The 16,469-nt window shown below is 37.4% G+C and overlaps 1 protein-coding gene across 1 annotated transcript in view; it reads left to right on the top strand.

Moving 5' to 3' along the window:
• The first annotated feature begins 456 nt into the window (after positions 1-456).
• The window catches only part of Mageb16 (melanoma antigen family B, 16), a 48,205-nt gene continuing 32,192 nt past the window's right edge, over positions 457-16,469 (top strand). Inside the window, exon 1 of the mRNA NM_028025.1 lies at positions 457-609. The gene's annotated coding sequence lies outside the window, so the exon portion shown is untranslated. The remainder of the gene's footprint in view (positions 610-16,469) is intronic.

The raw sequence follows: 16,469 nt of genomic DNA, 5'->3' as shown, positions 1-16,469 counted from the left end.
GGACAGAAAGCCATGCAACTCGGGGAGCCAGCCAGGAGCAAGAGTGAGCTTGAAACATGGCCAAACTCTGAAAATCTTGTCCTGAGACCAACAAAAACTAGGACTTTTTCCTCCTTGCTCGGAGGAACCTGCCTGTCTCAGCACAATAAGCCTTACAACCCCCACCACTGCCACCCTTAGGCGGTCTTCAGAGTCTGGGATCCAGGTTTCAGGTTAAACTTCCTCTATTCCTGAAAGGACACGCCCAGCAAGCGCCTGGAATTCCTTCTCATGCAAATAAAGCATTCCCAGCATGTCATCTTCAGCCAATGGTATACACTCATCCCCAAACCCAAGGTTTATTTTGCCCTTGTTGACCTTCCCAGTAGGAGAGTTGTAGGATCTCCATAGAAGGCTGTTTATCCTGAAGTCACACAGACCAAGATCCTGTCTAACCCACCCGCCCGGCTAAACGTCATTCCTTGCAGTCCAGGCCGGTGTGCAAAGGTGCCTGTGTACCCTGAGGGGAAAAGCAGACCCAGGCCAGCCCTAGCGCTCTCAACTCAGAAACAACACGATCTCTGGTTTGAACTAGGAAGAAGCCCGCACAGACCCAGAAAGGCAAACACGGTATGTTCTCGTTTATAAGTGGATATTAATCATAAAGTAAGGATAATTGTTGTGATACTATCCACATACTAAAGAAAACTAACAAAGAGGGCTCAAAAGTGGAGAATTGTATGAGCTCGCGTCTCTCGCTGCATATGCAGCAGAGGATGGCCTAGTCAGCCATCAGTGGGAGGAGATGCCCTTGGTATTGCAAAGATCATATATGCCCCAGTACAGGGGAATGCCAGGGCCAGGAAGCAGCGCGAATGGGTGGGTTAGGGAGCAGGGCGGGGGAGGGTATAGGGGACTTTCAGAGAGGAAACTAGGAAAAGGGATAGCATTTGAAATGTAAATGAAGAAAATATCTAATTAAAAAAAATCGGAAGTAGAATAGCAGTGTGGTTTGACAGGGGATGGAACCTAATGGAGGTAGGGTTGAAAATGGGAACAGGAGGGATCAGGTGCCAGGAGAAGACAGGGAAAGCAACAATTAGAATTGGGGGGCAGGGGTATCTCTTGGATGAGCTAGAATCCTAGGACAGTGGAAAGTCCCAGGAGATTCCTACACATAGGGGAGCCAGTAAACAGGCAAGACTTCCAAATAGAGGGACTGGGACACCAACGTAGCCAGCACAAAACCTTTGACCTACAATTGCTTTTGAAAGAGAGAGTCTGTTTAATTCACCAGAACATGATTAACGCCTTTAATAATCATTAACAAGGTTCATTTTTGAAGATGGAACATTTATACACGTGCTCATCTTGAATTGTTTAGAGATTATACATTGTTGTATTGCATGCTTGAATTTTTTTTTAAATTATTGGATATTTTATTTATTTACATTTCAACTGTTATCTGCTTTCCTGGTTTCCCCTCGGCAAACTCCCTATACCACCCCCTCCCCCTGCTTCTATTGGGGTGCTCCCACACACACTCCCACCTCACAACCCTAGCATTCCCCTACACTGGGGCATCGAGCCTTCACAGGAACAAGGGCCTCCCCTCCCATTGATGCCAGGTAAAGCCATCCTCAGCTACGTATGTAGCTGGGGCTGGTCCTCTTTGGTTGGTGGTTTAGTCCCTGGGAGCTCTGGGGGATCTGGTTGGTTGATATTGTTGTTCTTCCTACAGGGTTACAAACCCCTTCAGCTCCTCCAGTCCTTTCTCTAACTCTTCCATTGGGGACCCAGTGCTCATTCTTGTGGTTGGCTGCACGCATCCACCTCTGTATTTGTCAGGCTCTGGCAGAGCCTCTCAGGAGACAGCTATATCAGGCTCCTCTCAGCAAGCACTTCTTGGCATCAGCAATAGTGTCTGGGTTTGGTGGCTGCCCAGGTGGGGCAGTCTCTGTACAGCCTTTTCTTCTGTCTCTGTTCCACTCTTTGTCCCTTTATTTCCTTTAGACTCGAGCATTCTGGGTTAAAATTTTGGAAATGGGTGGGTGGCCCCATCCCACAACAAGGGGTCCTTGCCTAACCTTTGGATATGGTCTCTACAGGTTAGGTTCTCCCTCCCCTTGTTGGGTATTTCAGCTAATGTCATCCCTGCTGGGTCCTGGGAGCCTCTTGATTTCCTGGCATCTGGGAACTTCTGATGGCCACCCCCAGTTCCCCATCCCTCATTGCTACACACCACTGTTCAATTTCCTGAACCTCTGTATATCACCCCCATCTCCTCCTACACTGGATTCTGATACACACACACACACACACACACACACACCCCTTTATTCCCCTCTCCCTCCTATCTTCCTCCCAAGTCCCTCCTACCCTCTACCTCCTGTGAGTATTTTGTTCCCCCTTCTAAGAAGGCCTGAAGCATCCATACTTTGGTCTTCCTTCTTCTTGAGCTTCATATGGTCTGTGAGTTTTATTGTGGGTATTCTGAGCTTTTTGCCTACTATCCACTTATCAGTGAATACATACCATGTGTATTCTTTGTGACTGGGTTACCTCATTCAGTATGATATTTTCTAGTTCCATCCATTTGCCTGCAAATTTCATGAAGCAATTGTTTTTAATTGCTGAGTAGTACTCCATTGCATAAATGTACCACATTCTCTGTATCCATTCCTCTGTTGAGGGATACCTGGGTTGTTTACAGCTTCTGGCTATTATGAATAAGGCTGTTATGAACATAGTGGAGCATGTGTACTTTTTATATGATGTAGGATCTTTTGGGTGTATGCCCAGGAGCAGTATAGCACAAAGAAGCTGTAGGTTCTTTGCCAAGGTCATACTTCATGCTGCAATTGTATTTGGTAATGTGTAAGAGTCACCCAGGTGGTACTAGTTTTGAAGGCATGAAGGGGTCATGAAGAGCAGCTGAGGCTTGGCACCGTGACAAGCTATGGAAGGCCATTGGTGAAGGTGCAGCCTCAGTTGTAGTTGACAGTCCAGGACTGAAGGAGTCATGCAAAGGATTTGAGGCTTGGCCCCATGAAAAGAGCCTATGAGAGGCTATTGGTGAAGCCTAGTTACAGTGAAAAGTGTATTGGAGATGCTAGTACCATGGAATGATCACCAAGAACAACAGGGACAGTGGAGTGGATTAAACTGAGCTTAGAGTGCTAGAGAGGGCAGAGCTGAAAAAGTGAATCCAGACCTTTGGATGAGCCCAGAAGATCATGTATGTATCTCAGACACTGAAACAAGAAGCTGTAACACTGAAGTTGCCTCAGAGACCCCAAGATGTTTGAGATGCCAGAGCCATAGGTTGTTTGCTGAGGAAAGTTGCTAACAGGGAGTAGAATCAGTCTGGGAGAAAAAAGTTTGTTGCAATCAACAAAGATGAAAAAGGAATTAGAGATCTTAAGACCACTTTGACATCAGACATGGAGATGCTGAGTTTGGACTTTACCCAGCTGGTTTCCTGTCTTGCCTCGGGGATTACAGTTAAGTGATTGGATGAATCTCAGAAGAAACCTTGAACTTTGTACTTTTAACGTTGTTGAGACTGCTATAGACTATGGGGACTAAATATATTTTGCATTATGCTAAGTTTAGGTATGTCCCCCATAGATACATATGTTTGAACAAGCCTATGGGGGCTAGGAAATGGAATGTGATAGTTTGGATATGCTTGGCCTAAGGAGTGGCACTATTAGGAGGTGTGGCCTTGTAGGAGTAGGTGTGTCACTCTGGGTATGGGCTTAAGACCCTCACCCTAGCTGCTTGGAAGTCAGTATTCCACTAGCAGACTTCAGATGAAGTTGTAGAACTCTCAGCTCTGCCTGTATCATGCCTGCCTAGAAGCAGCCCAATTAAATGTTCTTTATAAGACTTGCATTGGTCATGGTGTCTGTTCATAGCAGTAAAACCCTAAGATAGACATACCTATTAGAATCTTAAATACACAGTAATAATTGAAAGAAGTCAAACCGAAAATACTCTGTGACATTTTGGAAATGCAAAGCTACAAAGAGAATAAAAAGAGCACAGCCACTTCAACATTTGAAACCTGTCATTATATGTCTATCTAAACCCAAATGGAATGAATTTACAAGAGTAACTCTTATAAACTATTGTCTTCAGATAATAAAGGTGTGCCTCTGTAGTTTTACCAGTAGTAATAAATATATCACTCTGGTAGGTACAAGTTGCTGATACCAGCTTTGAGCACAAAGAATCCATGGGAAATCTCTACTTTCTTCTCAGTTTTTCTGTTATCCTAATAGTACTCTAAAAGTGATGTTAAAAAACCAACTTTCCCCACCTTTAGACAACTTTGAATTTAACCAGGAAACTGAAATAATACTGATTGCTATTTTGTACAAAGTAAGGAAAGCCCTGAGAATTTAGGATTGTGTATTGATGTTTGTAAAGCCAATCATTACTATTACTATAAGTATTATTTAAAAGTCACAAAATTGTTTTGAAAATAGTTTGGCTTCAAAAAATTATTTCCTGATTTATTTTCTTAAGTCTATAAATTAAGCAATAAACTCATGTTGTTAATAAAAAGTACTATCCCAAATGTTTTGTTGATATACAACAATAAAAAATTTTATGGGAAGTAGTATGAGAAGACAAGAATTATAAATCATACCATTTTCTAGGAATCCAGGAATTAATAGACTATAACCAGAGCCCAATTAATAATATTATTGCTGAATTTCACACTATGATTCCTCTAAAAGGTGGAATAATATAAGACCTTTTCATTTAATCTGGAGCATAATAACAGAATAAACCTGTGAGTTTGAATGGGGCCAACTTATTTTCATTGATCTTTGATGCCAACACAGTATTTCCTAATCAGTTTGGTTAACTTCGTCACCAAAGTATATTTATATGAAAATTTCTATTTATATCAAATATATATCAACATTTATTTGTTGAAGATTCCTTCAACAAATATTCATAACAACAATATTCATAAGCATCATCAATGTAAAACTTTATTAATTTTAGGCCTCACATTAGATCACCTTATCAATTTTCCTAATGAAGTATAAATTTTAACATGTTATTCTTAGTTTTCCTATATTCCTTATGTATTATTTTATGTAGTCAGAAGATACAAGATTTCTGAAACTGAAAATGAAGTTGGTGATACTGCTATAATGTTAAGAGACCCTAACATATAACAAGAAGGTAAAGCATACAAGTAGTATACAAGCCTCACTTGCGATTTCCTGCATTTCACTTAATTCCAAAGGACATTAACTGTTCTATATAGTAGAATGAAGGATTTTCTAGAATCCAGGTTTTGCAGGTATTCAATTTTGGTTTAGGTCCTCTTAAATATTTGAGCCTAAGAAATAAATAAACCAAAAGAAGCTATCTGTTTTACTAACAGTTCTGGAGCTTTAAAATTTGAGACCATGCAGTCCCATTTGTTTAATCTCTACATAAGACCTTATGACTAATGGTGGGTATACTTGTAATAGAGACAATTACAAGTAGTGAAATAGGTGTGAGAGGAAAATTAAGAGATCAGTCTTAACAACTCACTCTTAAAAGAAAAATTAACAAACAAAAAACATTCTATATCAAATCTGAGGGCACTAACACGAAATACATCCTCAGTACCACATCTCCTAAGTGATTTATTGTCCCCCAGAATTGCTACCAAAAGAATCAATATTCCAATATAGGAATTTTGGCAAGCATACTCAAAACAGTAATCTAATCATACCAGTAATATTTTAGTAGGAATTAGCACTCATAGAAGCATTTCCATGGGGCTCATTATCAATTGACTCATACACAATAATGAATTATGAAGCCTCCAAGCATCCTCTCTAATGTAAAGGGTAGAACTGTAAGAAATAATTAAAAAGAAGGATGAGAAACACTTCAACTGTGTTGCAATCTTCATTTACACTCTTATGTGGTCCTCTTAATCTATATTCTGCATGTACTTTAGTTTTCATTGTTAACTTGACACAAGCCACAGCTACCTAGGAAGAAGGAGTCTCAACTGAAGAGTGGCCTCAATCACAATGGTCCATGACCACATCTCTAACAAGTAGTTTTGATTGATTTTATTGATGTGGGAGTGACCAGAACACTATTTCTCACCATTCCTATACAGGTGGACTCTGGCATATAGCAGAGAATACATCAGAGAGAAAGAGGGTTATCAAGTAAGCAGTGTTCCTCTATGTTTTTTGCTTTATTTTCCTGCTTGAGTTTTCACTCTGATGAACTATTATCTCACGTTTAAATAAACCCTTTCCTTCTCAAGTTGCTTTTGATTAGAGAATGTTAGCTCTCACAAGAAGAAAAATGCTCCCTATACCTCTATTGTTTCTGCGTTCCCCTATTTCATTTTCCTCTCTTAGGAAACTTTCTTCCTCTCCCTTAACATTCTGATTATCAACTTTACATAAAATTTCAAAATCCCAATTTTCATGTAATAAGGAAACCCACAGAGTACTATGTGGGCAAATAGAACATAGCACATAACCATCTTACTCAAACAATTGTCTACTTTATTAAATTCTGTTTACTTAATAGTAGACCTCCAATTAACTCACCAAATACTTTGCTATATAGGGTAATATATCAAATCCATGCCTGTTTGTACAGTGGCAAACATTAACACAATTTAGTTTTTCTTCTACTTGGTGCTGGGGCATACAAGGCCAGATCTTCAACTAAGCCTATTCCTAGTTACATTACATTTTCCTGTAATAATTGTGGTTTATATGGCACCACATGTATACACATTGAATGGTCACATAACTAAATGCTACTGACACAATCAGCAAATTAAGCTTGAAAAGTTTTCAGGAAGCTCCTTTTTCACCATAACTGATGTATTAATTAATCTTTAATTTTGGTTAAAGCCTAGCTCTATGCTGATCTCTTCTAGCTAATTCCTATGGGACTGAGTAGAATAAAAACTTAACTGTTCTTGCTTATGCAAGTGCTTTATATTTCCACCTATTAAAATGTATGATGAAGGGGGGGAGGGTGTGGGGGACTTTTGGGATAGCATTGGAAATGTAATTGAGGAAAATACGTAATAATAATAAAAAATGTATGATGAAAACAAATCTGATCACCTAGTTTATAATTTATACATCGGAGAATTTAGAATGATAATTCCTATCACATTTTAATAATCCTTCTAAACTAATTTATGTACCATAAGATAACATTGAGAAAGAAAAAATAGAATAATTTGGGATATATTAACCCAGTTTACTCTGAGAAAAAAAATAAAGGTTTGGTAATGTAATCACAACCAAAATTCAAAGTTAGCAACACAGTATCATACTATAACTTACTTACTGATCACATTGTGTGTTCACCATAGAGAATATTCACTCAAAGATTTATTTGAAATAGACTTAGCTTCTCATCTGTTGTCCTTGTAACTGTGAGAATAAACAGAATTCTGATACTATTGCTCAGAAACACTGCCTCTCATGATTTTTGCTGAATAAGTTGTGTATTTACATAAACCTGCTACAACATCACCATGTGCCTGAAAAAGGAACATGAATAGTAAAGCATAACAAAACAATGCAATTACATATAGACTTTTGTTTGCAATTTTTTGTTTTTGTTATTTTGTTTTGTTTTGTTTTATTGATATAGTGCCTTGTCCTTTATCCTAGGATAGTTTGGAAGTACTATAGCTCAGCCTGGCCTTCAACTAACAAATAGCCATCTTCCTGCTTAAGTCTCTCAAGTACACAGAGCATAGGCATAACCCATACCCTAAATTCAGGTACAGACATTTAAACATTTTCTTAATTAGTGGTATTTCTTGGCTGATGGAAAAGCAGGTTTTCCATTAATACAATGATATACTTATATAAGCAGTATTTCCATTCTAGCCATGATTTAAAATTTGCCTTCCTTTTGTGTGATTCTAGAATGTTCTTCAAAAACAGATATTAAACAGTTTTGTATTAAATATGATTATGTACCATTACTAAATATTATCTTGTGAGACACACTTAAAGATCAAATAGCCTCATTATGTCTGTGGTGCTACATGCATGAAATATTAGATTAACTTTGATTGGAGGTAAAATTGTTTTTACGTAAACTAATGGAAGAAACCCCATTTTTCACACCTTGCCCAATGATTTAATCCTCCTTCTTCATTCATAAAACCTTGATTGCATTTACTTTTGTAAATAAATAAAGCAATACTTCAGTTTAATTTCTATCCAGGGTTAGTAATCTACTTAGGAAGTGCCAATTGGGCTATGTGCAGAAGGTTGGTGTTTCTGGGAAGATTTCTCAAAAGAAGAAAGGCAGTCGTGGACATGACCTTTTCTCTGAAAATTGACAATAATGGATTGACTTCTTTAAATCTCTACTGAGCTTTGAACAAAGACATAGGTATTTTTCTGCTACATGCCCCCAAAGGCAGAAGTTTCATAAAGCAAACATTCAAAACCTCAGGAGAAAGAGGAAAAAGTGTTTTCTGTTAGCCAGTGACTATCTAATCTCCATTCAACCCACAGATTTCCAGCTCAGCAGTAACAGTTTGATATATGCCAATGGTTTATAGAAATCACCAGCCTTTTTTCCTTGAGAACCTTTTCGGCTTTTGCCTTTTAAAGTATCATCATTGCTTTTGATCTGGGAGACTGTCTTCACAGAAGTACATAACAGTGACTCTTCAATGCTTTAAATGAATGGCTCTGGGTTATTCTTTGATAGTTAATCTGCAGAAGAAGCCTGATTGCCTTACATTTGAATGTATTCTCCCTTTTCCTTTACTCGGTGTCTCTGTATCTTTATTTTGCCTTTATCTGTGGAAAGCAGGAGAGAACTGAGAAAGTTTAGTACTAAATGCAACTAGAAGAGACTTTATGCAAAAGAATATCCAATACTTCTTAAGTAGACATACTTCTTAAGTTACACATTATGCTGAGTTTGTAATTATTTAGGATGATTACTTTAGTCCTTTCTTTTCTGAGCAAAAACTAAATTATAACTGCTTTTATACTTATGGATTTAATTTTTACATGCAAAGATTGTAACTTTGGATATAATCCAGCAATTCCTGGAAAATATGTAGGAAACCTATCAAAAATCTGCAAGACATAATTCCTGAATTATATTTCAAAGCATGAAAATATATTTAGTTTTAAAGTTTAGTAAAGTGAATCAAAATTTTCGTTACTATTGCTCACAAATATTTTTATTATTGCTTTTAAGATCAACATGCTTAATATCTAGTACTGTAAATTATTAAAAACAAAATGAAAATTAAAATGTTGCAAGACAAAAGTTTATCAAGAAAAAGTAACTAATTGAAGAGTTAGATTTCTAGATCACTTTACCAAAGAGTCTGTTTGTTGATGGTCATACCATTTGATGGCTTCAAACACATAACAAAGCTATCAAGAATCTTTATGTTTCTGGTTCATATAATGCCCCACTCTGTCAATGTATGAATTTAAGATTTTTTCAGGGATTGCTTTTATAAAAATTTATTTATTCTCTTTAAAACTCAATATCAGCCCTTCTCCTCCTAGTAACCCTTCATGAAAGTCATCCCTCCTTCCAGCTTCTCCTCTTTTGAGAAGGGAAAGCCCCCTCTGGGTGTCACTCTCCACTAAAAATCCCCTCCAACCCTGCTGATTAACTCACTGCTGGACTAGGCAAATTCTCTCCAACTGAGGACAGACAGGAGGTTCATTTAGAGGTGCAGGATCTGCAAACATGCAGGCAAAAGGCTTAAGTACAGTCTCTGCTCCAGTTGTTGGGAGACCTACATGAAGACCAGTTGCTCATCTTTTTTTTAAGACATTTTTATTAGATATTTTCTTCATTTACATTTCAAATGCTATCCCCAAAGCCCCCTATACCCTCAACCTGCCCTGCTCCCTAATACACCCACTCCCACTTCCTTGCCCTGGCATTCCCCTGTACTGGGGCATATGATCTTCACAATACCAAGGGCCTCTCCTTCCATTGATGGCCGACTAGGCCATCCTCTGCTACATATGCAACTAGAGACACAGCTCTGGGGGTACTGGTTAGTTCATATTGTTGTTCCTCCTATAGGGTTGCAGACCTCTTTAGCTCCTTGGGTACTTTCTGTAGCTCCTTCATTAGGGGCCCTGTGTTCCATCCAATAGCTGACTGTGAGCATCCACTTATGTATTTGCCAGGTACTGGCATAGCCTCACACGAAACAGCTATATCTGGGTCCTTTCAGAAAAATCTTGATAGTGTATGCAATGGTGTCAGCGCTTGGAAGCTTTTTATGGGATGGATCCCCAGATATGGTAGTTTCTAGATGATCCATCCTTTCATCTCAGGTCCAAACTTTGTCTCTGTAACTCCTTCCATGGGTGTTTTGTTCCCAATTCTAAGAAAGGGCAAAGTGTCCACACTTTGGTCTTCATTCTTCTTGAGTTTCCTGTGTTTTACAAACTGTATCTTCTTTCTTGGGTATTCTAGGTTTCTGGACTAATTCCACTTATCAGTGATTACATATTGTGTGAGTTCTATTGTGATTGAGTTACTTCACTCAGGATGATACCCTCCAGTTCCATCCATTTGCCTAGAAATTTCATAAATTCATTCTTTTTAATAGCTGATTAGTACTCCATTGTGTAAATGTACCACATTTTCTGTATCCATTCCTCTGTTGAGGGGCATCTTGGTTCTTTCCAGCTTCTGGCTATTATAAATAAGGTTGCTATGAACATAGTGGAGCATAAGTCCTTCTTACCGGTGGGAACATCTTCTGGATATATGCCCAGGAGAGGTATTGCGGGATCCTCCGGTAGTACTATGTCCAATTTTCTGAGGAACCGCCAGACTGATTTCCAGAGTGGTTGTACAAGCTTGCAATCCCACCAACAATGGAGGAGTGTTCCTCTTTCTCCACATCCTCACCAGCATCTGCTGTCACCTGAATTTTTGATCTTAGCCATTCTGACTGGTGTGTGGTGGAATCTCAGGGTTGTTCTGATTTGCATTTCCTTAATGATTAGGGATGTTGAACATTTTTTCCAGGTACTTCTCAACAATTTGGTATACCTCAGGTGAGAATTCTTTAAAGGTTTAGCTCTGAGGCCCATTTTTTAATGGGGTTATTTGATTTTCTGGAGTCCACCTTCTTGAGTTCTTTATATATATTGGATATTATTCCCCTATCTGATTTAGGATAGGTAAAGATCCTTTCCCAATCTGTTGGTGGCCTTTTTGTCTTATTGATGGTGTCTTTTACCTTGCGGAAGCTTTGCAATTTTATGAGGTCCCATTTGTAGATTCTCGATCTTACAGCACAAGCCATTTCTGTTCTATTCACGAATTTTCCCCCTGTACCCATATCTTCGAGGCTTTCCCCTACTTTATCCTCTATAAGTTTCAGTGTCTCTGGTTTTATGTGGAGTTCCTTGATTCACTTAGATTTGACCTTAGTACAAGGAGATAGGAATGGTTCAATTAGCATTCTTCTACATGTTAACCACCAGTTGTGCCAGCATCATTTGTTGAAAATGTTGTCTTTTTTCCACTGGATGGTTTTAGCTCCCTTGTCAAAGATCAAGTGACCATAAGTGTGTGGGTTCATTTCTGAGTCTTCAATTCTATTGCATTGATGTACCTGTCTGTTGCTGTACCAGTACCATGCAGTTTTTATCACAATTGCTCTGTAGTACAGCTCTGAGATCAGGCATGGTGTTTCCCCCAGAGGTTCTTTTATTGTTGAGAATAGTTTTTGCTATCCTAGGTTTTTCGTTATTTCAGATGAATTTGCAAATTGCCCTTTCTAATTCGTTGAAGAATTGAGTTGGGATTTTGATGCGGATCTCATTGAATCTGTAGATTGCTTTTGGCAAGATAGCCATTTTTACTATATTGAACCTACCAATCCATGAGAATGGGAGATCTTTCCATCTTCTGAGATCTTCCTTAATTTCTTTCTTCAGAGACTTGAAGTTCTTATCATACAGATCTTTCACTTCCTTAGTTAGAGTCACACCAAGGTATTTTCTATTATTTGTAACTATTGAGAAGGGTGTTGTTTCCCTAATTTCTTTCTAAGCCTGTTTATCCTTTGTGTACAGAAAGGCCATTGACTTGTTTGAGTTAATTTTATATCCAGCTACTTCACTGAAGTTGTTTATCAGGCTTAGGAGTTCTCTGATGAAAAAATGTTCAGCATCCTTAATCATCAGGGAAATGCAAATCAAAACAACCCTGAGATTCCACCACACACCAGTCAAAATGGCTAAGATCAAAAATTCAGGTGACAGCAGATGCTGGCAAGAATGTGGAGAAAGAGGAACACTCCCCCATTGTTGGTGGGATTGCAAACTTGTACAACCACTCTGGAAATCAATCTGGCGGTTCCTCAGAAAATTGGACATAGTACTACCGGAGGATCCCGCAATACCTCTCCTGGGCATATATCCAGAAGATGCCCCAACTGGTAAGAAGGACACATGCTCCACTATGTTCATAGCAGCCTTATTTATAATAGCCAGAAGCTGGAAAGAACCCAGATGCCCCTCAACAGAGGAATGGATACAGAAAATGTGGTACATCTACACAATGGAGTACTACTCAGCTATTAAAAAGAATGAATTTATGAAATTCCTAGCCAAATGGATGGACCTGGAGGGCATCATCCTGAGTGAGGTAACACATTCACAAAGGAACTCACACAATATGTACTCACTGATAAGTGGATATTAAGCCCAAAACCTAGGATACCCAAGATATAAGATATAATTTGCTAAACACATGAAACTCAAGAAGAATGAAGACTGAAGTGTGGACACTATGCCCCTCCTTAGATTTGGGAACAAAACACCCATGGAAGGAGTCACAGAGACAAAGTTTGGAGCTGAGATGAAAGGATGGACCATGTAGAGACTGCCATATCCAGGGATCGACCCCATAATCAGCATCCAAACGCTGACACCATTGCATACACTAGCAAGATTTTATTGAAAGGACCCAGATGTAGCTGTCTCTTGTGAGACTATGCCGGGGCCTAGCAAACACAGAAGTGGATGCTCACAGTCAGCTACTGGATGGATCATAGGGCTCCCAATGGAGGAGCTAGAGAAAGTAACCTAGGAGCTAAAGGGATCTGCAACCCTATAGGTGGAACAACAATATGATCTAACCAGTATCCCCCTAAGCTGGTGTCTCTAGCTGTATATGTATCAGAAGATGTCCTAGTCAGCCATCAGTGGAAAGAGAGGCCCATTGGTCATGCAAACTTTACATGCCTCAGTACAGGGGAACACCAGGGCCAAGAAGTGGGAGTAGGTGGGTGTCGGATTGGGTGGGGGAGCATGTGAGGGACTCTTGGGATAGCATTGGAAATGTAAATGAAATAAATACCTAATTTAAAAAAATTTTAAAAATAAAATAAAAATAAAAGAAATTATCTAATAAAAAAACCTAAAATTAAAAAAAAAACATTTGAAAAGATCTTTCAAAACAGGCAAGTTCATTTTGTTAATTCTTTAAGCTGAGATTTTAAATAAATATTTCCATGGTTTAATATTGTTCTTTGTTGAATATAAATAACCAGTGTAGAAACCATACCCAAGCATCACACATGTTAAGAATTTTTCATGTGAGGTCCCATATCCTTGGGAACTTTTAAAGCATATTATTTCAGGGTACTATAGATAAAGCTTAACAGTTGTGGTTAATTGTTGCTCTAGCAAGTACCAGAGTTTATTTCCTGCAATTCACACTTATTCAACTCCAATGGATTCCAACATCCTCTTCAATCTTTTTTGGGTACCTTTATACGGGAGCATACACTTATGCTCATAAACACACGTAAAGATCTTTAAATCCTAAAATATATTGTAAGTCAAGCCACTCATATTTATCACTAGATTTTCAATTAATATTTCAAGTAATATCACTCTTTTACATATTGCAAATATTTTCCTTTTGGATAATTATTAGTTTGAACATGTGGTTCAATGAAGATTTTCTTGAATATTCTTTATTGTACTTTGTCCAAGATTTGAGGTAAATGTGTTAATGTGCGATCAACAGTCATAATTGTATTTATTTTTTTATAAATATGGTCTATCTATGTATTCCTGGCCATTCTGAAACTCTGTATATATACCAGGCTGGCCTCAAACTTATAGAGATCTCCTTGCCTCTGTTTCCCAAATGCTGCCTAAATGCTGAAATTAAAGATAAGTGAATAAATAAAACTTGAGATAAACAATACAACATGCAAGTCCACTTTGTCAATTCTTATATTAAGATTGAAGTCATTTATATGTAGAGAATACCATAACCCAGACAAGTTTACACAGGTAATTAGTACAAAGAAGTTGTTAGAGTTTTCTTGCCAATTAAGTATTTGTATTCATCCCTTCTGAGACTTTAATAATTTATTTTCTGGCAAAGTTACATGAATCCTTGCTTTTTCAAACTGAAATTAACTAAATACATACAATAAAAACAACTTTGGTATTTTGTATTATGTTTCTGAAAAGTATATTAATATTCACAATTCAGCATGTGCCCCTGAATATGAAATACATGACAGAAAGGATCTTGTTTTGGGGAACTGTAAAGATAGATCACAATGGTACATTTGTTCTATATGTCAAAGAATTTCACTTCTCTGATTTCAAGGATAGACATGTAGTCTAAGGATCTTTTCTTATACTTGGCAACAGAATTTTACTGCATTTAAATTATTTTCCTGTCATGATTTCATTACAAGAAAAGAATTGGGTAGCAGAAGAATTGCATCACGTCTAAATTATTTCTTTAATCTTATTAAAATAAAATCCATTTCCATTTATGTTGTATTGTAACTATTGAGAAGGAGTGTTTTCTCTCCTGTCCATCCAAAAGCATAATACACTACAATACTTATAAAAGAAGACACAAGATAAATTCTGATGAAATGTTCAGTGAGTAAATGTGCTTCCTGTCAGGCCTAACTACCTCAATTTAATCTCTGGAATGTACCCACACATGGTAGAAGAAGGGTACCTATTACAGCAAGTTGTCCTCTGACATCCATTCGTGCATTATGGAATACTCACACATGAACATAGATACACAGAAATAAATAAATACTGAAAAGAATGTTAATAAGGAAAAAACATTTTATATGAGCATTATTTTACATGATACTACAACATTCTTAATGAAAACCTAAAGACAAAGGGTAAACTACCTATTATTTAATTAGATTTCTTCAGTTTTTGGTCATCATGTTTTGAGAAACTTAGACAAAAATATTTGGTCTCATAGTAGAAAACTGAGGCCTAGATTCCTCAAGGCCTTTGAGTTCAGACTTTTTGTGGCCTCTGTGCCTTATTTTTATCTCCCAATATAAGGCTTAACTTTTTTTTTATTAGAGGTTTCCTGGTACACAATCAAATGAGCTATGTAAGAAGAGTTCTTTAAAGTACGTTCTTACATTGAAATGTAAAAATGTGGGAAAATTATTTTAGGTTTTGATGGCGGCCATTGTGGGAAAATTTGGCTTTAATTCAGGAGGAGAGTATTCTGGTTCCTTCCATGGGGATAGTACCCTGGTTTAATAGTTTTCCTTAATAGAGAATCAGGGGCTGGGAGATAGAAAGTAAGAGAACCCCAGAGTGAAACTGGTCTAGAGCCTGCTTTTGATACCTTCATTTTAGAGCATTATTTTGTAATTCTCAATATTATGAAATAAGCAAGCAAATATATTTGAAATAAAAGCTCTGTATTCACTGTTAAGGAAAATGGTATGTATATTCTATAACAAGATATGAAATTAAATAGAATACAATAAAATTGATTTAAGAATGACTTTTTTTAAATGCTACCCAATGTCTAAGACATATTCAATATTTTACTACAGAGAAAATATTTTGTCAGTTTGTATCAAGATTTGATGTTTGCTTGGAATGAGCCTATAGACTCAAGCTCAGGATTCACTCCACTACTCTCAAGACACTGGAAGTTATGATTCTGTAATCATGTAATAAAAGTGCTCATGAATACTATATCTTAGAGAATAAAAATCAACTACAGAGTGAAAATAGGAATGTCAAGAAAAAATTTAAGAACACCTAAGAAAGTATTTTCTTGTTTTTTCAAGCCTGTGCTTTGATGAGTTGATCCTTTGGCCTCATCTCTAATTATTGTTCAATATAATCTGATATGAGCATTGACTAACACCTTACCTTTATAGCAAACTATGTTCTCTATTCCCTGGAAGTTCATAGCCAAATAGGTAGTATTCTATAAGCAAATGATATTAAAATGTTATTTAATTTCAGAAGCAATACAGTGAACTGAATACAGTTGTGAATCTGAATTAATGAGATTCCAGGAAGCTTCATTCTGTACAATCATACTGCCTGTGAACAATATTATAAACAAATATAAGAGATAATAATGAAGCTAGAATATCTAGGTTATTTATTCTTAGTGTTCTTTCTTTCTTTTTAAAT

This window comes from Mus musculus, chromosome X (genome assembly GCF_000001635.26).
Source record: "Mus musculus strain C57BL/6J chromosome X, GRCm38.p6 C57BL/6J".
NCBI lineage: Eukaryota > Metazoa > Chordata > Mammalia > Rodentia > Muridae > Mus > Mus musculus.
The sequence above is the reverse complement of the archived record's forward strand: the minus strand, read 5'-3'. Positions and strand labels throughout refer to the sequence as shown.